Here is a 26,338-nt window from a genome sequence, read left to right as displayed (position 1 = left end):
AACCAACCGCCCTGTCATCAAAAATGGCCGCCCTATGCACCATCGAAACGACTGTCTAACTCAAAACAATGTTTAACAAAAAGAATTACGCCGCGTGGGATTAGCCGAGCGGTCTTGGGCGCTGCAGTCATGGGCTGTGAGGCTGGTCCCGGCGGAGGTTCGAGTCCTCCCTCGGGCATGGGTGTGTGTGTGTGTGTGTTCGTCCTTAGGATAATTTAAGTTAAGTAGTGTGTAAGCTTAGGGACTGATGACCTTGGCAGCTAAGTCCCATAAGATTTCACACACAAAAAGAATTACGATACACTGAAAAAATGTAAAATTTCCGGAGAATAACAATTTAAAGTCCAATTTATTGTATCTGCCACCGTTTTTTCACAAATAATATCCTTGTGGCGTGATTTTGCTTTTCCAGGATTTTTCATAAATAAACAAATAAAACTACAGACTTAATTACTCATCTACCTCTTTAAACTTTAGAATGCTGCCGCTAGTTTCGCCTCTTTAAATTTATTTATTACCAAAAACACAGTTTCTCTCAGTCTAATCCCATATTCCGACTTCTTATTAAAAATGGTACCTATTCAGCTAAATCGGCTACGATTGCTCGATGCCGCTCTACTAACCCCATCCGTAAACACAGTGTTCATATTAACCGGCCAAAGCATTGCCGAGATATTAACTTTTGAACTTCCATAAATTTACAATTCTTAAGACAACAATAACTTTTAAAATTTTGTGGCGCATCTAGATAATTTAGCCTTACATATTTTTCTGTCCATGAGTGCTAACTCACAGCTCCGTGTCACTATTAGTTTTGTTTTTATCAACTTTTCTCTTCCAAATAAATTTCTCCAAGCGCGCAAACACAGCCATATGCGCCCCTGCCAAGCGTCAGCTCGGCTTTTTCCAAGTTCGCACAACGCTAGCCGCTCGCCACGGCCCCGCAGCAACCGCCAGCCATATGCTCTCGGCGGGAAACTGCCGCTCTCATCTCACCCCACAGCTTGTACATTCACAAATCCTACGATCCCGATCCCGAACAGTAACTATAAATTTTCTTCATATGTTCATCCGTTTCCAAGATACAGAGGCTCAGAGATAACCTACCTGTATACACAAAATACGCACGCAAAATCCGATGTGATGCGGAAACATATAAAGCGGTGTAACTCGGAGAAATATGCTGTAAAAATGTTTCCGTTACCATCTTGGAACTTCATCATGTAGGAGTAGTGAAGCGCATCCTTCTTTTCTTTTTTTTTTACGCGCGTTAATTCCGGTCTCAGGTATAGAATTAGTTTAGTGGTAATGATCTTGAGTGAGTTACAGCTAGGGAAGTTTGTTTGAGTCTGAGGTGAGCTACATATTAAAAGTAGCGTGAATATCCTCACTTGCCAAATTTTTTATGAAAATTCTTACACTTATTGAGGAAGTTAGGATGAAGTAACAGGGTACCCCATTTTTTAGTGAAAGTTTTTTAAATAAACAGGAACATATTCGCATTTCTTGTTCCCTGATAGGAGCATTTTACCAACGGTTATAACTTGACGAAGATGAAATAATTAACTTTGTAACAATCCATGACCATACTAATGTCGTGAGTATTTGTTACTGTCACTACACACTAACGTATCACTTGATACAGCACAGAATAATATCTCTTCTCTCAAAGTACAACTGACAATAAATCTTGCTGCATGGTTCTGTCTAGTACAACTCTCGCACAGCTGGCTCCGTAGTGAGACGACGATCGCAGAACGGGCTGAGAGACACTCCAGTCTGACGTAAGTAAGCATTCTCCAGCAGTGGCGTACGGAAACTCCTGAACGCTTGTCCACGCTGACTTTGCTCATTCATCGTTCCGTGACGAGGTACCAACCTTTGGTTGGGAAATCGTACTTCGGAGAACACCGCAAGTTGACCATCAAAAAATCAGCTGTCACAATTACCTACCGTTTTCATCATTCTCTGCTCGGAGATGTCTGTTTATCTTTCTCGCTAAAGTTACCAAGAGCAACAAATAAAACGTGTACACACTGTAAGCCAGGTGCAGTGTTAAAGCGATTCTTTTCCCGAAATAAATTTTGTGACGTGTGTTCGATTTGTCAAAACACCGCACTGTGATCACCCAAACACATGCAGGTTACAAGATGTAGATAGGTTATTCCTGATAATGATGAACATGAAGCAGTTAACTTCCAATGTGAAATATTAGACTGGTTCATAAACTCTAGAGCTTCTGGTTTGGATGTTGGTATTCCGGCTGCTACGGGTTTATTTGCCAATTGTCATTCTTTATTTGTACTTCTGTGTTGCTTTCTGATTGAACATATTGTCATTTAGAGATGATGAGTGGAGCTGTGGAGCTGAACCAATTGGAGAAATCGGGACATTTCCCATACATTTTTCTGTTTGAGTTCATTAGTGTTGTGACTGCAGTGGAGGCAGCCAGACACATTTGCACCGTGTATGGGGATAATGCCACTGGACAGAGCACGGCAAGGAAAAGGTTTCTTCCTTTTAAGGAGGGCTGGTTGGTTGGTTCATTTGAAGGAGGGGACGAAATAGCGAGGCTATCGGTCCCATTGGGTTATCAAAGATGGGAAAGGAAGTCGACCGTGTCCTTTCAAACGAACCATCCCGGCATTTGGCTACAGAAATTTAGAGAAATCACTCAAGGAGGTTCGATTTGACATTAGTAACTTTCCATGTTCAGGAAGACGTTAGTGGTTTCATGAAGATCGTTTAAACACATTTATCCACAATTATCGACGTCAGTGTACTCGAGAACTGTCAAATGTGATTAACTGTGCCGGCCGAAGTGGCCGTGCGGTTAAAGGCGCTGCAGTCTGGAACCGCAAGACCGCTACGATCGCAGGTTCGAATCCTGCCTCGGGCATGGATGTTTGTGATGTCCTTAGGTTAGTTAGGTTTAACTAGTTCTAAGTTCTAGGGGACTAATGACCTCAGAAGTTGAGTCCCATAGTGCTCAGAGCCATTTGTGATTAACTGTGATCATTTCACGTTAGCCCTGTGTCTCCCACCGGGCATCTCTGGCTCCCTTTTTGTTAATGATTTTGCCATCTATTGCAGTTCTCCGGGGACCTGTCTCACTGAGCGGCGTCTTCAGCGATGTCTTGATACTCTTTACTCTTGGAGCATCGATAATGGCTTTCGCTTTTCCACTGAAAAATCCGTCTGTATCAATTTCTCCCCCCCCCCCCCCCCCCCCCCATGAACCATGGACCTTGCCGTTGGTGGGGAGGCTTGCGTGCCTCAGCGATACAGATAGCCGTACCGTAGGTGCAACCACAACGGAGGGGTATCTGTTGAGAGTCCAGACAAACGTGTGGTTCCTGAAGAGGGGCAGCAGCCTTTTCAGTAGTTGCAAGGGCAACAGTCTGGATGATTGACTGATCTGGCCTTGTAACAATAACCAAAACGGCCTAGCTGTGCTGGTACTGCGAACGGCTGAAAGCAAGGGGAAACTACAGCCGTAATTTTTCCCGAGGGCATGCAGCTTTACTGTATGATTAAATGATGATGGCGTCCTCTTGGGTAAAATATTCCGGAGGTAAAATAGTCCCCCATTCGGATCTCCGGGCGGGGACTACTCAGGAGGACGTCGTTATCAGGAGAAAGAAAACTGGCGTTCTACGGATCGGAGCGTGGAATGTCAGATCCCTTAATCGGGCAGGTAGGTTAGAATATTTAAAAAGGGAAATGGATAGGTTGAAGTTAGATATAGTGGGAATTAGTGAAGTTCGGTGGCAGGAGGAACAAGACTTCTGGTCAGGTGACTACAGGGTTATAAACACAAAATCAAATAGGGGTAATGCAGGAGTAGGTTTAATAATGAATAGAAAAATAGGAATACGGATAAGCTACTCCAAACATCATAGTGAACGCATTATTGTGGCCAAGATAGATACGAAGCCCACACCTACTACAGTAGTACAAGTTTATATGCCAACTAGCTCTGCAGATGACGAAGAAATTGAAGAAATGTATGATTAAATAAAAGAAATTATTCAGATAGTGAAGGGAGACGAAAATTTAACAGTCATGGGTGACTGGAAATCGAGTGTAGGAATAGGGAGAGAAGAAAACATAGTTGGTGAATATGGATTGGGGCTAAGAAATGAAAGAGGAAGCTGCCTGGTAGAATTTTGCACAGAGCACAACATAATCATAGCTAACACTTGGTTTAAGAATCATGAAAGAAGGTTTCAAATAACTTCCGGGAATTCAGCCAGGTAACACTTTCAGCGACCGCCGATATCTCGGCGGGAGAACACCCCGCCATTTTCAAGGCAAACTGCAACGGACAGGCGACGTACATGCAAATTTAATACCTCGGTTCTCGGACCCAAGCAGGAAAGATAACACACACACACTGAACACTAGTGCCACCAAAGATGGCCAAAGTCAGAGCTATCGATAGTGAGACTATGAATTCGCAGGTGAGGTAGCATTGAGTCTGTCCCTCTGTTTCTTGACAAGGGAGAGAGCCGGATTCCAAACAGAGTTTAAACAGAAACCTCCATCCCTGTTAACAAGGTTGCTCGCTAATTTAATCTCAACTGCCTCCCGAATCACACTGTCCCAATAGCTGGACGTGCATGCCAATATCTCGGTGTTATTATATAACATGGAGTGACCAGTATCCAAGCAATGTTCGGCAATAGCAGATCTATTTGGCTGCTGTAATCGTGTGTGCCGTTTATGCTCAGTACATCTGTCCTCCACGGTCCTGATAGTTTGACCAATATATGCCATGCCGCAGCTACAAGGGACACGATATACACCCGCCTTACGCAGTCCAAGATCATCCTTAACGGAACTCAAAAGTGCTCTAATTTTAGATGGAGGTCGGAAAACACATTTCACATCGTATTTCCGTAAAATACGACCGATCTTATTGGACGTGTTTTACGGAAATACGATGTGAAATGTGTTTTCCGACCTCCATCTAAAATTAGAGCACTTTTGAGTTCCGTTAAGGATGATCTTGGACTGTGTAAGGCGGGTGTATATCGTGTCCCTTGTAGCTGCGGCATGGCATATATTGGTCAAACTATCAGGACCGTGGAGGACAGATGTACTGAGCATAAACGGCACACACGATTACAGCAGCCAAATAGATCTGCTATTGCCGAACATTGCTTGGATACTGGTCACTCCATGTTATATAATAACACCGAGATATTGGCATGCACGTCCAGCTATTGGGACAGTGTGATTCGGGAGGCAGTTGAGATTAAATTAGCGAGCAACCTTGTTAACAGGGATGGAGGTTTCTGTTTAAACTCTGTTTGGAATCCGGCTCTCTCCCTTGTCAAGAAACAGAGGGACAGACTCAATGCTACCTCACCTGCGAATTCATAGTCTCACTATCGATAGCTCTGACTTTGGCCATCTTTGGTGGCACTAGTGTTCAGTGTGTGTGTGTTATCTTTCCTGCTTGGGTCCGAGAACCGAGGTATTAAATTTGCATGTACGTCGCCTGTCCGTTGCAGTTTGCCTTGAAAATGGCGGGGTGTTCTCCCGCCGAAATATCGGCGGTCGCTGAAAGTGTTACCTGGCTGAATTCCCGGAAGTTATTTGAAAGTTGTATACGCCAGGAGAAACTCAGGTCTCATGAAAGAAGGTTGTATACATGGAAGAACCCTGGAGATACTAAAAGGTATCAGATAGATTATATGATGGTAAGACAGAGATTTAGGAACCAGGTTTTAAATTGTAAGACATTTCCAGGGGCAGATGTGGACTCTGACCACAATCTATTGGTTATGACCTGTAGATTAAAACTGAAGAAACTGCAAAATGGTGGGAATTTAAGGAGATGGGACCTGGATAAACTGAAAGAACCAGAGGTTGTACAGAGTTTCAGGGAGAGCATAAGGGAGCAATTGACAGGAATGGGGGAAAGAAATACAGTAGAAGAAGAATGGGTAGCTTTGAGGGATGGAGTAGTGAAGGCAGCAGAGGATCAAGTAGGTAAAAAGACGAGGGCTAGTATAAATCCTTGGGGAACAGAAGAATTATTGAATTTAATAGATGAAAGGAGAAAATATAAAAATGCAGTAAATGAAGCAGGCAAAAAGGAATACAAACGTCTCAAAAATTAGATCGACAGGAAGTGCAAAATGGCTAAGCAGGGATGGCTAGAGGACAAATGTAAGGATGTAGAGACTTATCTCACTAGGGGTAAGATAGATACTGCCTACAGGAAAATTAAAGAGACCTTTGGAGATAAGAGAACGACTTGTATGAATATCAAGAGCTCAGATGGAAACCCAGTTCTAAGCAAAGAAGGGAAAGCAGAAAGGTGGAAGGAGTATATAGAGGGTCTATACAAGGGCGATGTGCTTGAGGACAATATTATGGAAATGGAAGACGATGTAGATGAAGATGAAATGGGAGATACGATACTGCGTGAAGAGTTTGACAGAGCACTGAAAGACCTTAGTCGAAACAAGGCTAAATACCCTCAGACTTCAAGAAGAATATAATAATTCCAATCCCAAAGAAAGCAGGTGTTGACAGATGTGAAAATTACCGAACTATCAGTTTAATAATACTAACACGAATTCTTTATAGACGAATGGAAATACTAGTAGAAGCCAACCTCGGGGAAGATCAGTTTGGATTCCGTAGAAACACCGGAACACGTGAGGCAATACTGACCTTACGACTTATCTTAGAAGAAAGATTATGGAAAGGCAAACCTACGTTTCTAGCATTTGTAGACTTAGAGAAAGCTTTTGACAATGTTGACGGGAATACTCTCTTTCAAATTCTAAAGGTGGCAGGGGTAAAATACAGGGAGCGAAAGGCTATTTACAATTTGTACAGAAACCAGATGGCAGTTATAAGAGTCGAGGGACATGAAAGGGAAGCAGTGGTTGGGAAGGGAGTAAGACGGGGTTGTAGCCTCTCCCCGATGTTGTTCAACCTGTATATTGAGCAAGCAGTAAAGGAAACAAAAGAAAAATTCGGAGTAGGTATTAAAATCCATGGAGAAGAAATAAAAACTTTGAGGTTCGCCGATGACATTGTAATTCTGTCAGAGACAGCAAAGGACTTGGAAGAGCAGTTGAATGGAATGGGCAGTGTCTTGAAAGGAGGATATAAGATGAACATCAACAAAAGCAAAGCGAGGATAATGGAATGTAGTCGAATTAAGTCGGGTGATGCTGAGGGAATTAGATTAGGAAATGAGACACTTAAAGTAGTAAAGGAGTTTTGCTATTTGGGTAGCAAAATAACTGATGATGGTCGAAGTAGAGAGGATATAAAATGTAGACTGGCAATGGCAAGGAAAGCTTTTCTGAAGAAGAGACATTTGTTAACATCGAGTATAGATTTAAGTGCAGGAAGTCATTTCTGAAAGTATTTGTATGGAGTGTAGCTATGTATGGAAGTGAAACATGGACGATAAATAGTTTGGACAAGAAGAGAATAGAAGCATTCGAAATGTGGTGCTACAGAAGAATGCTGAAGATTAGATGGGTAGATCACATAACTAATGAGGAAGTATTGAACAGGATTGGGGAGAAGAGGAGTTTGTGGCACAACTTGACCAGAAGACGGGATCGGTTGGTAGGACATGTTCTGAGGCATCAAGGGATCACCAATTTAGTATTGGAGGGCAGCGTGGAGGGTAAAAATCGTAGAGGGAGACCAAGAGATGAATACACTAAGCAGATTCAGAAGGATGTAGATTGCAGTAGGTACTGGGAGATGAAGAAGCTTGCACAGGATAGAGTAGCATGGAGAGCTGCATCAAACCAGTCTCAGGACTGAAGACCACAACAACAACAACAACAATTGGTTTCTCCCACCATCTTTACATCTTGGACCTCTTGCTCTTCCATTCGTTGAAACTACGAAATTCCTGGGGCTCGTGCCCGATAGGAAACTCTCTTGTTCCTCCCATGTGTCTTACCTGGCAGCGCGCTGTACGCGGTTCCTCAATGACCTACGTGTCCTCAGTGGTACTTCCTGGGCTGCCAATCGAACCATCCTCCTCCGTTTGTACTGGTCCCCTGTCCGTTCGAAATGTGACTATGGGTGCTTTGTTTAAGTGTCTACGCGTCCAGTCATCTTATGCCGTCTCAACACTATCCACCATCATGGCATCCGTTTGGCCACGGGCGCCTTTTGCACTAACCCAGTTGAGAGTCTGTATGCTGAAGCTGGTCAACTACCCCTGTTCTACCGCCGTGACTTCCTTCTCAGCAGGTATGCATGTCGTTTGTCAGCCACGCGTGGCCACCTTTCCTATGCCTCCTTGTTTGATGATTCCTTTGATTGCCAGTATGGGGCGCGTCCCTCTTCTCTGTTACCTCCTGGAGTCCGCATTTGGCACTTGCTACGGCGGCTTTACTTCACACTACCTGCCCCTTTACTAGTGGGTGTGAACCCTTCACCTCCTTGGGCTCGTGAAGCATCCCTTGGCCTTTATTCGCTTCCTAAGGACGCTACTCCAGCCTTGGTCTATCGCCTTCAGCTTCACGACCTTCGCATGGAACTTCGCGATAGTACCTTTGTATAGACTGATGGCTCTCGGACTGACCGTGGGGTCAGTTGTGCGTTCGTCATTGACACCCATGTCTTTCGATATCCGCTTCCGGAACGCTGCTCATTATTGACAGCCAAGCTCTTCACCCTCTATCAAGCCACAGAGTACATCCGGCGTCACAGCCTTTTCGATTCAGTCCTCTGCTCAGACTCACTCAGATCCCGTCAAAGTCTATGTGCGCTGTGCACCGCCCATCCCTTAGTGAAGTGGGTCCAGGAAAACTGTCACTTGCTCACTGCTGGTGGAGCCAGTGTGAGGTTTCTGTGGGTTCGTGGTCATGATTGTCTGCCAGGAAGCGAGGCTGCTGACGTTGGTGCCAAGTCTGCAGCCCTGGTACCTCAGCCCGCGAGTTCCTATATTCCCTCCGATGATCTCTGTGCTGCCGTCTGGAGGCGGGGTGCCTTTGGCGTAGCCAATGGTCCTCACTTCAAGGGAATAAGCTCAGGCTTATTAAGCCTCTCCCGGTGGCTTGGGCGACCTCTTGTCGGCCCTCCTTCCGGGAAGAGGTCATTTTAAGTAGGCTACGTATTGAGCACTGCCTTTTTACCCATCGTCATCTGATAAGTGCCGCTACCCCACCACTTTGTACACATTGTGCCCAAGTTTTAACTGTCTGCCACTTCCTGATGGACTGCCCATTTTTTAACCACTTACATCCCCACATGGGTTTGCTCTCTCAGTTCTCGGCCGTTTTGGTAAATGACTCGCGGGCTGTCGACCTCATTTTACTTTTTATCCGACACAGCAATATGGCGAAGGTCATTTAATTTTTAGTTCTGGACCTCTGTTTCTGTATGGTGTCTTTTTTTAGCCCGTTTCCAAGTGCTTGTTTTTAGCTGTCTTCTATTATGTCAATTGGGACTGACGTATAGTCGTTTTTTAACTCTTCTCTGTCTTCGTGTTCTACAGTTTTAACTTTGGCCCTTTTGACCCCAGTTCTTTCTGCACCCTAAAGCAAAACAAAACAAAAGAAAAACACCGTCCGGCATTTCCACGCAATTCGGGAACTTCAAAAATCGGGTGTAAGGCTATTGCGTGCTTTAAACCAAAAACATAAATATCAGTGGGTGGCCATATGTGCATCTTAGCTCGCTCGTGTTGGCTCGTGAACAACACCGACCTTTCCTATCCTGCATCATTAATGGTGACGGGAAATGGTGTTTTTACACTAACACAAGGAAAAGAAAGGAATGGTTGAAACTAAACAAAGCAGCAACTGATGGAATGAAGGCTTTCACGGCAGTTGTTGTCATCACTTAACATTTCCGGGCTGAGATGCCATGGTCCATAGATAAGACTCTCCCATGACGTTTCGCCATCGACTGCAGAAGGCATCCTCCAAGGACAATCGACAAACTGCAACGAGAGCACTTTCTTTTCCCTTTATTGTTATTTTGAAGCCTGTGGTACAGGCAGGCCTGCAGCAGCATACGACGCCGCTCTTTGGCCGCAGAGAAACACAGATGTACAAATGAAGACATTTAGAGAAAAAACATGGTGGACATATAAACGGAGACAAACACTGTTTAAAATACAAGGTGCCGTTCACGGCCGTAGAGTCCAAGATAAAATTGGTCAGACACTTGGACACAGACAGAAACGAAAATTGTCACACATGAACGCAGGTGCACAAAACGAATAACACTGAACTACTTAAGCACAAAACGACGGCACACACAGAACACAAGGCGTTGATCTCGGGCGCGCGAATGTTCACTAACTGTGTAAGAGTCCGGGGACCTGCCAAGAGAGGAGGAGTGGGGGAGGGAGGGAGAGGGGAGAGCAGATGCCATGGGCAGGGGAGACAGGGGGAAGGGAGGAAGGGGGAGGGGAAGCCCGGGGAAAGAGGGGTGGAGGGAGGGGATGGGGGAAAAGGAAAAGGAAGGGAGGGACGGTGCCGAAAGGAAAGGGCACAGGAAGTGGGGGGTGGGGGGTGAGGATCAAAGTTGATAGGAGGGGTAGATACAGGGGAGGAGGACAGCATCGGGGAGGGGGAGCTGGTGGAAGCCACCTTGGGAGAGGGTAAGGAGGGTGGAGAGATGGAGACCGGGTGGGACGTGGGAATACAATGAGAGCACTAGTGAGCGCCGTATATATAAACCATCCAGAGGGTGCTGCTGTCAATCGCATGACGTCGGCTGTGCTATGATCTCTGATATTGCCAACTTTCTCAATTGAAACTAATCGATTGTCACGCTGTTACTGCAATGTTGACATCCATATCTTATCCAGTTTAATGCCTTCATCTTTTCTATTAAAATTATTGCAGTGTTTGGCAATCTCAGTGGCCTCTCAGTACATTCGCGCATAATAATGCGACGTCTTTGCTATGACGGTCGTCTCACTATATTTCATGATCACCTTCCTGAAACAAATGTTCCGCTACAGCCGATTTATCAATATGTCCGAGGCGGCAGTTCCTTTTATGTTCACCCAGACTGGTGTTGACGCTTCTTTGTGTTGTGGCTATATAGACCTTTCCACAACTGCACGGAATCTTATAGACGCTTGGTGTAGCTAGAGGATGTCGTTTATCTTTTGCGAATTTTAAACATTTTTTCTATTTTCGTAGTGGGTCTGAAAACAGTTTCCACGTCTTACTTGCTTAAAATTTTTCCAATGCGATCAGTGACCTTACTGATGAATGGTAAGAACACTTTCGCCTTGAGTTGGTGTCGATCCAGAAAAGCCACACACGCTGATCGTTATTTGCAGAAAGATTCTAACCACCACCCAAGACATAAAGGAGGGGTGCTTGAAACATTTATAGACAGGGCGCACAAAATATGTGAACCTGCTCATTTAGATGATGAGATTGAACACCTTAGAGCCACCTTCAAGAAGAATGGGTATTCCAACAGAGAGATAGATTGTGCAGTACACCCTAGATTGACAACCAGGACGGACGAGGATCGACACCAACCCAAGGGGAAACTGTTCTTACCATTCATCAGTAAGGTCATTGATCGCATTGGAAAATTTTTAAACAGTTACGATGTGGAAACTGTTTTCAGACACACTACGAAAATAAAAGAACGTTTAAAATGTGCAAAAGATAAACGACATCCTCTAACTACACCAGGTGTCTATAAAATTCCGTGAAGGTCTATATAGGCACAACAAATTGAAGCGTCCACACCCGTCTGGGTGAAATTAAAAGGAACTGCCGCCTCGGACATATTAATACATCGGCTGTAGCGAAACATGTGTTTCAGGAAGGTGATCATGATGTAAAGTTTAGTGAGACGACCTCATAGCAAAGACGTCGCAATATTATGCGCGAATGTACAGAGAGGCAATTGAGATTGCCAAACACTGCAATAATTTTAAAAGAAAAGATGAAGGGATTAAGCTGGATAAGATATGGATGTCAACATTGCTGCAACAGCGTGACGATCGATTAGTTTCAATTCAGAAAGTTGGCAATATCAGAGATCATAGCACAGACGACGTCACGTGATTGACAGCGGCGCCCTCTGGATGGCTTAATGTATACGGCGCTCACTCGTGCTCTCGTTGCACTTCGCCGATTATTCTCGGAGGATGCCTTCCGCAGTCGAAGTCGAAACGTCAGGGGAGAGTCTTATTTATGGACCACGGCATCTCAGCCCGGAAATGTTAAGTGATGAAAGCAGCAACTCTCCGTACAAAAACCTGCGTGATTCCACAAAAGAATATGTTACGCATCTGGTGCAACAGCGACGGTGTGGTGTACTACCATTAGCATCCCCGAGTGTAGCCACTACTCGTGACATTCATTGTCAGCAACTGAGAAGTCTTGCACACGCAGTCCGTGAACAACGATCAGGAGTATTGCGTGAAGAGATTTTACTCCAGATAACGCTCGTACGCATTCTGCTAGATTGCCAAGAAGCAATATGTAGGTGTTCGGTTGGGAAGTCATTCCTCAACCACCTTATTCACCTAATTTCCTCTCTCTGCCTGATAACCCTCAGCCAACTTCCTTTCCGGACGAAAATGGGCTCCGAACATGGTTCAATGAATTATGGGTTGTAAAACCACGTGATTTCTACAGTCGCGGAATCGAAATGTTATCCCACCGTTGGCAGACTGTTGTAAATAGTGAAGGAGACTATATTATTGATGACTGAAGTCTCCGTTATGTGTATCTGTCGCGTTTACTAAACGTACTGGGAAACGCTACGAACGTATGCACCAGTGCCAATATAAAAATATTATGGCAAAGTGTGACTGATCTGAATGTGAATGTGAAACTTTTTTAACTATTGAAATATTCTTCTGTACAGAAAAAAGTAATTACGTGCTGTCCAAGCGCTGGAGAAATTACTTCTTATATTAGGGAGAGTATTTTAGAAAATGAACCATCCATCTATGTACTATTTTTGCACGATGGGAATAACTTAAATCGTTTGAAAGTGTCTGTCACTGATTACCGAAAAATGACGTTACGTATGCCCACTCGTTTGTTACTGAGAGAATCATTAACGCAAGAATATTTTTCCTATGATGTAGTCATTTTCAGTACTAGGGTGTTCAAATGAATGATTTATCCATCCCAAAGGACGTCATTTGGTAAAAAAAGAGCAGTAGCGCGATTTACCTGAAGTGATAAGTTATATTTACTTCTGCTTTGGACTATTTACTTTTTATGAATAAGACTGTAATTCTTAGCGTGACTGATCACACAAGATGGAGAAAAAACAAACACTGTCGTGCCGTAAGTTAAGGCCTGGTGATTACTCACCTCTGTAGCTGGCTGTCTGCCACCAAGGATATTTGTGTCCATCTCGCAGGAGTTACGAGATGCCTCATGTCCTCGCAAACGCCACACTTCTGATATATCCTGTATATAGGAACATCACGCTCTATCTAGATCCAAAACTCCTCCGTCCGACATCATAATTACCTTAAATAACTCTTGAAAGTACTAGATACGCAAATAATATCTTGATTTTTATCTGCAGTGCTTTAACATAATTACTTAAAAATCATCGTATCATCGGTTATGGAATGAAAGTTACTACCCGAGAAGTTCATTTTTTGTCTGCCGCAGTCGTAAATTTGCGGGCTCGTGTAAGCAAAAGATCTGGTAGGCTGAAGTCTTCTCCTTTCGATATGTTCTATATCACTCGTGCGAGAGACCCTGGGAATCAGGTAGAGTGGACTAGGAACTCCGCCTAAAGTGATTAGCTGATTAATGACCGACAGGGGATCGCACAGCGGTTATAAGGCCCAGAATCAGATTTTTAAATTCTCAGTGTGGTCTATGTAGTGCTAGGTAAAGGTTTATTAAACAGAATTTAGCTAGCAGTTACCAACGCGTAAGGATACATACTCTGCAAGACAGATCATTGGAAGAATTGTTGCAAAAATATTACCTAGGAAAGTCAAAGTAAAGAGAGCAAGAAGAATATTAGAACGACATAAAGGAAGGATGAATGTAGCGTCAAATCAGTGGGAAGATGTGACTATAAAGGAAGCATCTGAAATACTTCGAAAAACTTTATTATATGTAGATTTCTAGAAAGGTTTCGAATTTGCTTCGTTCCGTCTTCAAAATCTTCTGCAGTAACAGTATTACTAATATTTCGTTCGAATGTAAGATTTACCAGGTCCATTATCAATTCCTGCTTCTCTGCTGTACTCTGCAGTTTGCTTACCACAAATATAAGAAATATATGTTTATATCCAGAAACTGCACCTCTTCTCCGATAGCTTTTGATGTTTTTCACCTGATTTTGGTAACAGACCCTTTCAATTAAATAATGTAGTTGGTATCATTGAGTAAACGACATTACTTCAGGATTGTTATCCTTGGGAGAACGTACGATGAAAAAGCGATTGCACGCGGTATTAAAAATACCCTAGACATCCAGAACAACGTAATAATTGCGTTTCCAAGGAATGGGAATATTACCAGATCGTTAGTTTTACAAGCCACTGTTGCAAGATACTAACACGAATCATCCACATAAAAACTGAATTACTGTTAGAAGCTAACCTTTGTGATAATCGGTTTGGGTACAGGAGATATGTAATATCATGCCAGGCGATACCAGTCCGATTACTCATGTTAGAAGCGAGACTGAATAAAGACCAACCTACATTTATAGCATTTCTGGATTTGGAGAAAACTTTTGGCAGTGTTGACTGAAATATACTCCTTGAAATTCTGAAGGTAGCAGGGATAGAATACAAGGGACGAAAGGTTATCTACAGCTTGTACAGACAACAAACTGCAGTTACAAAAGTCGATAGATATGAAATGGTTGGAGTAGTTGCGAAGGAAGTGAAACATTCCATCTGTATACTGAACAAACAGTGAAAGCCGCGTGGAGAACAATTAGGAAATAATTTATCAAACTTTGTACGTGTTCGCCTCTGTGACTGCTCGGTTAGTGCAACGGATTGCTAACCGAAGGGGCCCCGATTCGTTTCCCGGCCGTGTAGGAGATTTTTCTCCGTAAGGCGACTGGGTTTTGTGTTGCCCTTACGTTCGTATCGTCATAACTGACATTTCGCTATTCAAATGTCAGTATGGGCACGTCGCGAAAGCCAGCGCATTTGGAAAGAAAAGTAGTAGATTTGTTATGTTATTTGAGCAGCAAAATAACTAGAGCCGAAATAGGGAGAACATAAAATGCAAACTAGCAGTGGCATGAGAAATTTGTTAATACTGGATACATAGATTTAAGAATTATGATCTCGTTTCTGGAACTGTATGCTTGCAAGGAAGTGTGAACTGGATGACACACAGTTCAAAGAACAATAAAACAGCTGTCGAAACGTGTAGTTGCAGAGTTAGCTGGTTAGTTAGTTAGGATTGGATAAGTAATGATGGCGTACGGAACATAATTGTGGAGAAAGAAATTTATGTCATAATGTGGCATTTATTGAGACATCTATAAACAGTTAATTTGGTGATGAAGGGAACTGTGCGTGTGTGTGTGTGTGTGTGTGTGTGTGTGTGTGTGTGTGTGTGTGTGGAGGGGGTGGGGGGGGGGGAGGTGTAAAAAGTGTCAAGGAAAATCTAGGCTTCACTACAATGGACCTGCATCTACACGTATACTCCACATGTTACCATACGGTGTGTGACGGAAGGTACCTTGCACTACTACTAGTTATTCCCTTTCTTGTTCCACTCGCAAATGGAGCGAGGAAAAAACGACTGTCTACATACCCCCTACCAATCCCTAATATCTCTTCTCTTGGTTGCACTTCTGTCTTCAGTCGCCGTTGGTCCACTCCTTGCAGGATATTTTTCCGATAGCAGCGATGTCGGAGATATGATGTTTTAACGTATTCTTGATATTCACGATACGCTCGTGAAATGGTCGTACGGAAAAATTCTCATCCCATCGCTACCTCGGAAATGCTGCGTCCCATCGCTGATACCGTGATGATGTTCAAAACTTTCAGGGGTGATGGAGACGGACAAAGGTGTCGCGGTAAGGTGCTGTGGTCCGGAAATGAGTGAGTATGAAGTTATCAGCGTAAATCGTTCTGATACCTGTGACAATGGGCGTCTTCCACTGCAGGCTCTTTGTTTTCCATATTTTGGTCGGAGATAGAATGGGCCAAAACAAGGAAGAATTGTCGAGTAAATAAGTGTTGTGAAATGCATAAATTAAGAGCTATGAGTAATCTGCTCAGTGGAGAAGATGTGTTACACAGTAGCAAAGATGAACAAGTGCCCACAGCTCTTAACGTATGCACTTTGGGGCTCACGTGTAATGGGCATTTCGTTCTTGTTTAGGCCCATACTACAACCTCTCAACATATAGAGCGCAAAGAGCTTGCAGTTGAGAAGGTCCACTGTTTGAGGTATCAGAACGATTTTCACGTATAACTCTAGACACACAGGAATCGAACCAACAAACCTTTTGTCAATGCTAACCAAGCCTTTTTCACTAAGAGTTAAAGTTTCACACGTCTTAATAAGATAAATTACTGTTGTACGACTTTCTAAGAGGCTCGGTACTGTGTCGCTGTTTGAGTAGAACCCTTCGGATCAATGACCTGAATACCGTTTGGCCGGCAGAGTTATAGCCGAGTATTGCGTGAGCCTCGGGCCGCACGGAGTTATTTCGAGGCGAGCGTCATCCGTCGCTTAGGAGACAACCTTAAGAGACAGAAACGCGTCACAGCGGTATTCACACGACGCGTGCTCCGCCCTGAGCTGTCCACTCACAGTAAATAAGTGAGCGGCGACGGATGGCGCGAGGTAAACCGAGCTATTGACCGCCGCCCATGAACACGCAATGCTGCGGGCCCGCTACCCAGGGCAGCCAACCTGGGACAGCTAGGCAACCGGGGCACAGGTAGGTGGGCATGCTCTGGGTACTTACCTGCAGTAGCTGCTACCACACCTACATCTGCATACATACTCCGCAAGCCATCGTCCTGTGCGTGGCGGAGGGTAACTTGTACCACTGCCAGTAATTTCCTTTCCTTTATCACTCGCAGAGAGAGCGAGGGAAAAGCGACTGTCTAAATGCCTCCTTGTGAGCCCTAATTTCTCGTATCTTTTCTTCGTGGTTGGTGGCAGTAGGATCGTTGTACAACCAGCTCCAAATGCTGGTTCTCAAATATTTTCCCAATAATGTTCCTAAAAAAAAAAAAAAAAAAAAAAAATGGTGCCTTCCCTCCAGTGATTCTCATTTGAGTTCCGGAACCATCTCCGTAACACCTCCTCTTAATTACCTCGATGTGTTCTTTTAATCCGTTATGGTGCGGGTCCCAAACACTCGAGCAGTGCTCAAGAATAGATCGGTCGCTGTGGCATTCTATATGCGATCTCCTTTACAGATGAACCACACTTTCATAAAATTCCTCAAATAAACCGAAGTACACTATTCACCTTCACTTCCAAAATCCTGACATGCTTGTTCCATTTACGCCCAGATATTGAAAAGACATGACTGTGCCAAGCAGGACATTACTAATGCTGTATCGGAACATTAAGAGATTGTTTTTCCCACTCATCCCCATTAACTTACGTATTTCTATGTTCATAGCCACCTGCCATTCATCAGAGCTACTAGAAATTTTATCTTAATCATCTTGTATTATACATAAGATAATTTTGAACTTTCACCATTGACTTAGATCGGAGCCCTCTCGCAGCCAGTATCTGTAATGTTTTGTCTTAATTCATAGTGGCTGCTGGATCAAAGAGTCTGTCCTTTCGGAACAGACACCAAAAGGCGAAGATGGTCGCACACCAGGCTAGAACTCCCACGGGAATCGGCGAAATGCCGAAAGTATTGAGCCTAATGGACAAGGGATACTACATTTGTAGTATTTGGATAAGTTGAGAGTTTTTGTCGGACGGGAGGTGTGCGAGAGTAGTCCGTGCAGTTGCAATGACCACTGTGTCCGGACGGCTTAGTGGTCAGAGAATCTGATTAGCATCAATCCTTACTTGTAGACAATGTATGTGGTTCACTTGTGTCTTCATCTTGTGCCATCCTACACTCACTAACCTTCGACACCTTACCGCACACCACAGCGTCATCAGCAAGCAGTCAGAGAATGCTCCCCACCGTGCCAGCCAGATCATTTACGTCTATGCAAAAACTAGCGGTCCTATCACACTTCCCTGGAGCAGTCCTGAAGATACGATTGTATCCGACGAACAATCGATGTCGAGAGTAACGTACTGCGTTCTGTTACTTGGGGCCACTCCTGTTTCTGATTTATATAAACGATATGACTTCTAGTATTACGGGTAACTCTAAAATATTTCTGTTTGCTGATGACAATAGCTAGATAGTAAAGGATGCTGTGGTCAACATTGGCTCCGTTTCTAAGAGTGCAGTTCCTGACATAAGTTCATGGCTTGTAGAAAATTAACTAACGCTAAATCACAGTAATACAAAGCTTTTACAGTTCCTTACACATAATTCAACAAAATCTGACGTTTTAATTTCATAGAACGGGCATATGATTACTGAAACTGAACAGTTCGAATTTCTATTTGTTGAAACAGATAGTAAACTTTCGTGGAAAGCCCACTTCAGGATCTTGTTCGAAGGCTTAATGCTGCCATTTTTACTGTTGGAACGGTATCTGACGTGAGTCATTGTTCAACACGTAAATTAGTCTACTTTACTTATTTTCATTCGCTTATGTCGTATGGTATTAAATTCTGGGGTAACTCTTCCCATTCTAAAAGGATATTTTTGCTCAGAAACTGGTGGTTCAGGCAATAAGTTGTGTAAGTTCGAGAACCCCTTGTCGACCCCCATTTACTGTTCTGGGTATTTTGACACTGGACTCTCAATATATGTTCTTTACTGTCATTTCTTGTTAACAATATCAGCTTATTCCCAAGGATAAGCAGCTTTCACTCAGCTCATACCAGCAGAAATCAAACATACATTTGGATCAGGCTTCCTTAACTCTTGTGCAGAAAGGTGTGCAGTAGTGCAGTATACTGCTGCATCCATTTTCAATAAGCCACCACAAGAATTCAAAAATCTTTGCAGTATTTCACGCGCTTTCAAATCGAAACTGAAGAGTTTCCTCATGGGTCACTTTTTCTATTCTGTCGAGGAGTTCCTTGAAAAATTAAGCTGATTCATGTTGTACTTAAACTTATGGCTTGACTTTTTTCGGTTTTATACACATTTTATTTTTATCTGTTATTACTTTTATGTTGTAATTTCATGTACTGACTGACACGTTTCATGGCCTTGGAGATTTGCTCCTCAGTTTGGTCCTACGGAGCTTTACGAGTAAATAAATAAATAAAGCCTGTAAGCGGTCCATGACTAAGGAATTTATTGCCAGTGCACTCGAGCAGATGTAACTTCTATGGATTGCTCACGCGCTGCCTGCGATATGTATGCTGCAATAGAGTCGCAGACCAGAGAGCAGTTTCGGCAGCAGTAGTAGTAGCAGCTCGCAGTCGGGCGTTTGGGTCAGGACGCTCTTAGAGAGTAGTTGACTAGTTGTACAGCTTACAGAGAGCACTTGTATCCTGCATGAAATTACCAAGGCAGGTCGTGGAGAACGATGGCGGTGCCTGAGCGATGTAGTATAAAGTAAAAGCAAAAATTATTATTATTTATTGCCGCGCACATATGTAATTTGCATCAACTCATTTTGTACTATTGTTATATCAAAGTCACATGTAACTAATTTTCAATAATTTTTTAATAATAATCTTTCTTATAAGGATAACATTTGACAATCACTCATCTGAATTTTGAGTTTTTTACTAATTTCTCCTATCCATAGTCATGCCAATTATCGTAAATAAAATCAGTTGTTTTTCGTACATAACAAAATCTAGTGGCCAGGATTGCACTGGGCTGTGCCAGAAAAATTTCGTATAGAAGCAGATATATACGTGTTATCCGGCGACATAATTGAGGTAAGAATTTTCAATTTATTCAGAATGGTTTTCAGGGCCATGACGCAGCACTGCTGACGTCCAAAATTTACCATTTTAGATACACAGCCAGTTAATTATTGAAAAGCTGTGTATGAGTCAAAATTTTGTTGAGAGGTTAGTCACGATTTTTATTCTGAGGTTACGGATATAATCTGTTGGGAGGTTAAAAGCCTTTGAGCCACTCTTATACCTGGGAACCTATTCCGTAGGCTTGTACCTTCGTTAACGTTCTGGAATGGGGTACAGTGTCAAAAGATTTTCGGAAATCTAGAAATATGGAACCTGACTGCTGCCTTTCGTCCTTAGTTCACAGTATATCATGTGAGAAAAGGGCAAGCAGAGTTTCACACGAACGATGTTTTCTAAAACCGTGCTGATTCGTGGACATAGGCTTTATGATCTCTGGAAATTTATCGTATTCTAACTCAGAATATGTTCTAGAATTCTGTAGCAAACCGCTGTTAAGGATAATGGTCTCTAGTCCTTCGGGTTCGTTCTTTTACCCTTCTTATATTCAAGAGCTATAAGGTGTAGTGGGACGAAATTAAGCGTCTCCCATCCACCAAAGTCAGCCCAGTTTGCAGGTGACTATAAGTTTAATTTAGTTTTGTTTATGTGTTTTCTTATTATTTGTAATAGATGTGAATTATCTAAAAGTTTTGTATTTTTTTATGTGTTTCATGTACGGAGAGGGCGGCGCAACGAACGGGGACAGCATCTTCGTTGCCGCGACCAGAGAGGAAATTGCTGGCCGCTGTACGTCGCGGGTCGACAGCCAAGGAGCAACAGAAGATCCTGGAACCGAGTTGTTGCGTCGTGCTTCTAAAAATTAAAAATGAAGTTTTATACTCTTTTTGTACAACAATGACGTCATATAGAGCTTAATCTTATTGAAATGTCAGTCACTAACTCTCAACGCTCAAGTTCACATCTGTATGTGTAGGAAGCTAATAAAATAGTGTATGCTACTAAAGTTGAAACACGTGTCTTGAAGATTTATTTATGAAGAATTATGTCAACGGATTAATAATATATTTGACAAGATTAGTGATTCTTACGGCGTCCGCCGAAACTTTGAATCTAAAAAGTTTATTTAATGTGTGATTCTGATATCGATTAGATCAAGATAACGTGTGTCAATATAATTTCTGAGGAGAAACAAACGAAATTTAAATTCGGAAAAGTTACAAAAACCAATTGGCCCAAGTGATGTAATTCTTTGCACACGACTCAACGGATGTTTTACAGTTTCGTTCAAGAACCATCCTATGACAATTTAAAAGAATATGAATCATTTTTGAAGTGGGTTGTAACTGACGTAGGTGACGAAGTCTGCACATGGTCATACATATATCAAACGAAAACTAATACGTCGTTACACTGCAAAGGTCCATATCGCATATGAGAAAATTTACAAAATTTCTAATGAAAAAGTTACATTAGGATATATTTGTACAGATTCTAGAAAGGTTTTGTGGTAATAACATGTATAAACACGATGTTCTATAAATGGGATTTACAACAGCATTAAACTGATTGAGCTGTGCGTTTCTGTGAAAAAGTACGTCAGTGTAAAGTCTCGGGCTTACCACAGGTTGCACGATCACTAAAGTCGGTGGCTCGGAATGGAAATGAATGGCGGAAGAGAAGCTATGTTATTGTTTAAAAATATATTGTTTGAAATATATTGTTTAAAATATACATATGAAACCCTGAACCTATCTTCGTTGTAATGGCGGCAAAGCTTCTTTAAAATAGAGTTACAGTGTTTTGCTAGTTGGAACTAGTCAAAATATGATGTCCGAGTAAACCAGCCTCGTTCAAGAAGCAAGATAACCAAGGTTTCGGTATTGATCACGGTTCAGACGCGGTCTCACGCACCCTACACCTTAACAAATCCAGTGCCTCCCATTATACAGGTAATGAAGCTGCCAGCCAATCGCCTGCAGTTCGTACTCCATATAGAAAACTCTTCTAAAGCTCCATCTACGACTAAGGACACCCCCCAATCAAATTCACTTCTCTGTTTTTTGGCGGGAAATGTCGCTCGCCGTTTCTCGTGAGAATATCAGCGAAAGAACAACTCCCGTCTGCCGGCCGTGACCCCTGCGAGCTCCTCCATATTAAAAGGATGCCTTCTTCTCTTGTAAGATGTTATTTCCCTCCACTACCGGGTGCCAGCCTCTGGCTGTTTCTTTAGCGGCAGAGTGCGTCCCTCCTCAATTCACTAGCCGCATTGCAGGGAGACGGGCCAGAAGAGCTATAAAACCATTGCCTCCGGACTGTTTTCCATAGAGCACTAAAACATTCCTCCAAGTAGAGGATCACTCGCGTAGTCTTGCAAAACGCTTTTGTGCCGATAGCTGCCACCTCAAGAACGCGTAACCACCACCACCCCCTACTGTCAGGGTGTCAATTCCCACGCATACAACGCCACAGAAGAAAGTAAGTGTGTGGTTCTACCCAGCATCAACAAAAGAAATGACCAGTTATCCGATCACCCATCATCAATCACGATCTCATATCGAGTAAAATAAGCAAAACCAACTGGCACAATATTAAAAGCGTCGAGGCAAAATATTGCAGCCTTGAAAGTCAGCAATAATACGTTTGTTTGCATGCTTATCTTACGAAGCTTCTTTTAAAATCAGTTATTATTGGTTTTCTGTCTTGAACTTACTGCACTTTAATTAAAGAGAATTACGCGATACTCGTTTCGCTTTTACACCGAAAAGCCAAAGAAATTGGTACACCTGCCTAATACCGTGTAGGTTCCCCGAGATCTCTCAGAAGTGCCGCAACACCACCTGGCAAGGACTCGACTAATGTCTGAAGCAGTGCTGGAGGGAATTGACACCATAAATCCTGCAGGGCTGTCCATAGATTCATACGAGCACGAGGGGGTGCAGATCTCTTCTGAACAGCATGTTGCAAGGCATTCCAAATATGCTCAATAAAGTTCATGTCAGGCGAGTTTGATGGCCAGCGGAAATGTTTAAACTTAGTTCTCCTGAGCCTCTCTGTAGAAGTTCTGGAAGTGTGGGTGTCGCATTGTCCTGCTGGAATTGCCCATGTCCGTCGGAATTCGCAGTGGACATGAATGGATGCAGCTGATCAGACAGGACACTTAAATACGTGTCACCTGTAAGAGTCGTATCTAGACGTAACAGGAGTGCCATATCACTCCAACTGCACACCCCACACCATGACAGAGCCTCCACCAGCTTGAATAGTCCCCTGATGACTTGCAGAATCCGTGGATCCATGAGGCTGTCTCCATATCCGCTCGATACAATTTGAAACGAGACTCGTCCGATCAGGCAACATCTTTCCAGTCATCAACAGTCCAATGTCGGTCTTGACGGGCCCAGTCGAGGCGAAAAGCTTTGTGTCGTGCAGTCATCAAGGGTAAACAATTGGGCTTTTGGCCCCAAAAGCCCATATCGATGATGTTTCGTTAAATGATTCGCACTCTGACACTTGTTCATGGCCAACACTGAAATCTGCAGCAATTTGCGGAAGAGTTGTACTTACGTCGCGTAGAACGATTCTCTTCAGTTGTTCCCATTCTTGCAGGATCTTTTTCTGACCGCAGCGATGTTGGAGATTTGATGTTTTACCGGATTCCTTATCTTCACGGTACACTCGTGTAATGGTCGTACGGGAGAATCGCCACTTCATCGCTACCTCGGAGATGCTGTGTCCCATCGCTAACGCGCAACTACAACACAACGTTGAAACTGACTTAAATCTTGATACCCTGCCACTGTAGCCGCAGTATTCTGCCTGTTTACAAATCTGTGTGTTTGAATATGCAATCTTATAACAGCTTCTTGGGCGCTTCAGTGTATTTATAAACCATCTTCTGTGATTATTCTGAAAATTGCATACATATGTTTGTACATTTTTCGTTGTCTTAGGTTAACAGTGTTTTGTTTATAAAACTGAAGAGCAAGTTGATATGTGATCAGAGGCTTTCCGGCGTATATGTTGTTTCCGGGGCTCTCAGGTGTTCAGCCGGATGCGATCGCTGAAGTCCCTCGATACTTCGGCGAATAACCTTTCCGCCATCATCGGTGGCTCTGATGGAATGGTCTGTCTGCTCCCTCCTTGCTCTCTATGACTGACAGCCTCCCAGAGGTTGCCTAAAATGATGTGGAGTCTTTGCCATTTGACATTTACTCCAAAAATAATGGGTTGAGGATTATTACTGGGACAAGGGAAAAGACTGAACTTGCCTGAGAAAGGCAGGATTGAATAACTGGTATGTGCTAACGGAACTAAAGGTTTATCTTCTTAGTCCACGCTCTTGCCACCACATCTATGATCCGTTTCCAATCCTGGGGCGTAAAGATGGGATGAAAATTGATCAGGACTACGTCTTTCTTGGAAACGATGTGCAGGTTTGCGGCTGCCCAACCCAAGTCGTATGATTAGTGGGGAAGAGAGGGTTTGGCAGCATCGGAAGGGGTAAAGGGGTATGGAAGGTGACTCTGCTAACATGTCCAGCACCATCTTGGTAGCTTGCGGGTTGTCCGGCAGCGGCAGGTGGTCGCGTTTAGCAGCCTTTCCTCCAACCATAGCAACGATAGCAGCGACTTGTACTGCTTCTTCGTCCTCTTCTTCCGGCTGCTCTGACGCCTCACGCGCCTCCTCGACCACCTCTCCAGCAACGTGCGTTTCCACATAGACCAGAGAGGTGGTCGTCTGGGTTTCCACATCTACCCCCTTCCTGGTGGGGGTCGGTGCCTCTTCTTTGCGAGTCGCAAGGGTCAAGGCTTCAGTCAGTTGCCACACCTAACGGTGCGCCTCATTCAGTTCCGCCTTCAGGGCGCATTTCAGCGCAGTGACGACATCGTCGGTGACTTTCTGTAACGATTCACGGAAACTATCGTAGTCATCTTCTTCACGGTGGCGCGGCCCTCTTCCTCTTCTTGGATAGGGGGGCGGGGCGGCGTTTGTGCTTGTCGTGGAACATGTCATACCGACTTAGGGACTGGATGAGGATATTTCCTGATCTGGAAGAGCTTTCATAGAAGGCCCTTGCCAGATCTTGGAAACGCTCTTTCAGGAGTGGGATTTCAGCTGCGGCGCGCAGATAGTCGGTGGGGAATCCCAGGGGTAGATGCAATGCCCTCTTGAGGGTGCGGTTCTGCAGCCTCTGGAGCATGTCCAGGTGCTGCTTCACCGCTTATCCCCAGACAGGGCATGCATACTCCATTACTGGCGGTATAAGGGCCTGATAAACATTCACTCCTACAAAGCAGGGAAGGGCGCTGGTAGTGTTAACGACTGGGTATAGGATGGACGTTTTGGCACAGAACTTCCTGTGGGCCTTGTGTGAGGTTTCCACGTAAGAAGAGAGTCCAAGGTTAGGCCAAGGTACTTGGCGGTTCTGCACCAGGGGAGTTAGGTTCCTTTTAGTTGACGGTGGAGGGGGGGGGGAGGGGGCTTGAGGAGGTCGGCGCCTTTCGAGCCTCTGGGTGATCAACATAGCCTGCGTCTTTGCAGATTTGATAGTGTTGCGGCAACGACAGGCCCAAGTTTCTGTGTCATCTAAAACCCTTTGTAGCCTACGGATGACCAGGTCCTCACTTGCATTACGTGTGTAGAGTGCTGTGTCATCTGCATATTGTACGGTGTGCACCAGGGGGGCCTGTGGTGTGTCTGCTCTGTACAGACTGTACAAAACGGGCCCCAGTACCGATCCCTGTGGCACCCTGTCATGAATATGACTTTTGGTGGCGGGGGAGGGGGGGGGCGATTTCTAGTCTAACAGAGAAAGTTCTATCCGTGAGACAGCTTTTAATCTGCTTAACTGTACTTCTGGGGAACCCTTGTGCGTACAACTTGTACAGTAGCCCTCTATGCTATACTCAGTCGAAGGCTTAGGCTACGTCTAGTAGCACCATCCAGCAGTAGCTTGTGTGGCTGAAGCCCTCTGTGGCTGCATCAACACACACGTGATCTGTTGTGGTTCAGAGTGGTTCTGCCGGAATCTGAATTGGAAATCCGGCAGAAGTTGCTCTCCGGTAATATGTTGTTGTATGGGTATTAGCAGGAGGCGCTGAGTGCTGGCAAGAAGCTAATCGGCCTGTAGTGCTGCGGGAATAGAGGGTATTTCCCTGGTTTGTGTATCGCGACCACTTCCGCGTGTTTCCAGCAAGCTGGGAACTCGCGGGAGCGAGTAATCTCCTTGAAGACGCTCGCCGGGTGTGTGATCGCTGGGGGTGGGAATTTTTTTAACTAACTGATTGGTGACACTGTCGTGTCCTGGCGCCTTTTTTGTGGGGAGGTACCTAATTGCTTTTGCCACGTCTTCGGGGGCGAAAAGTGGGGGTTCGTCCTCTGGGTGCTCCTCAGCATTG

The sequence above is a fragment of the Schistocerca americana genome, chromosome 6 (assembly GCF_021461395.2).
Source record: "Schistocerca americana isolate TAMUIC-IGC-003095 chromosome 6, iqSchAmer2.1, whole genome shotgun sequence".
Taxonomy (NCBI): Eukaryota; Metazoa; Arthropoda; class Insecta; order Orthoptera; family Acrididae; genus Schistocerca; species Schistocerca americana.
Note: the sequence above shows the minus strand (reverse complement) of the source record.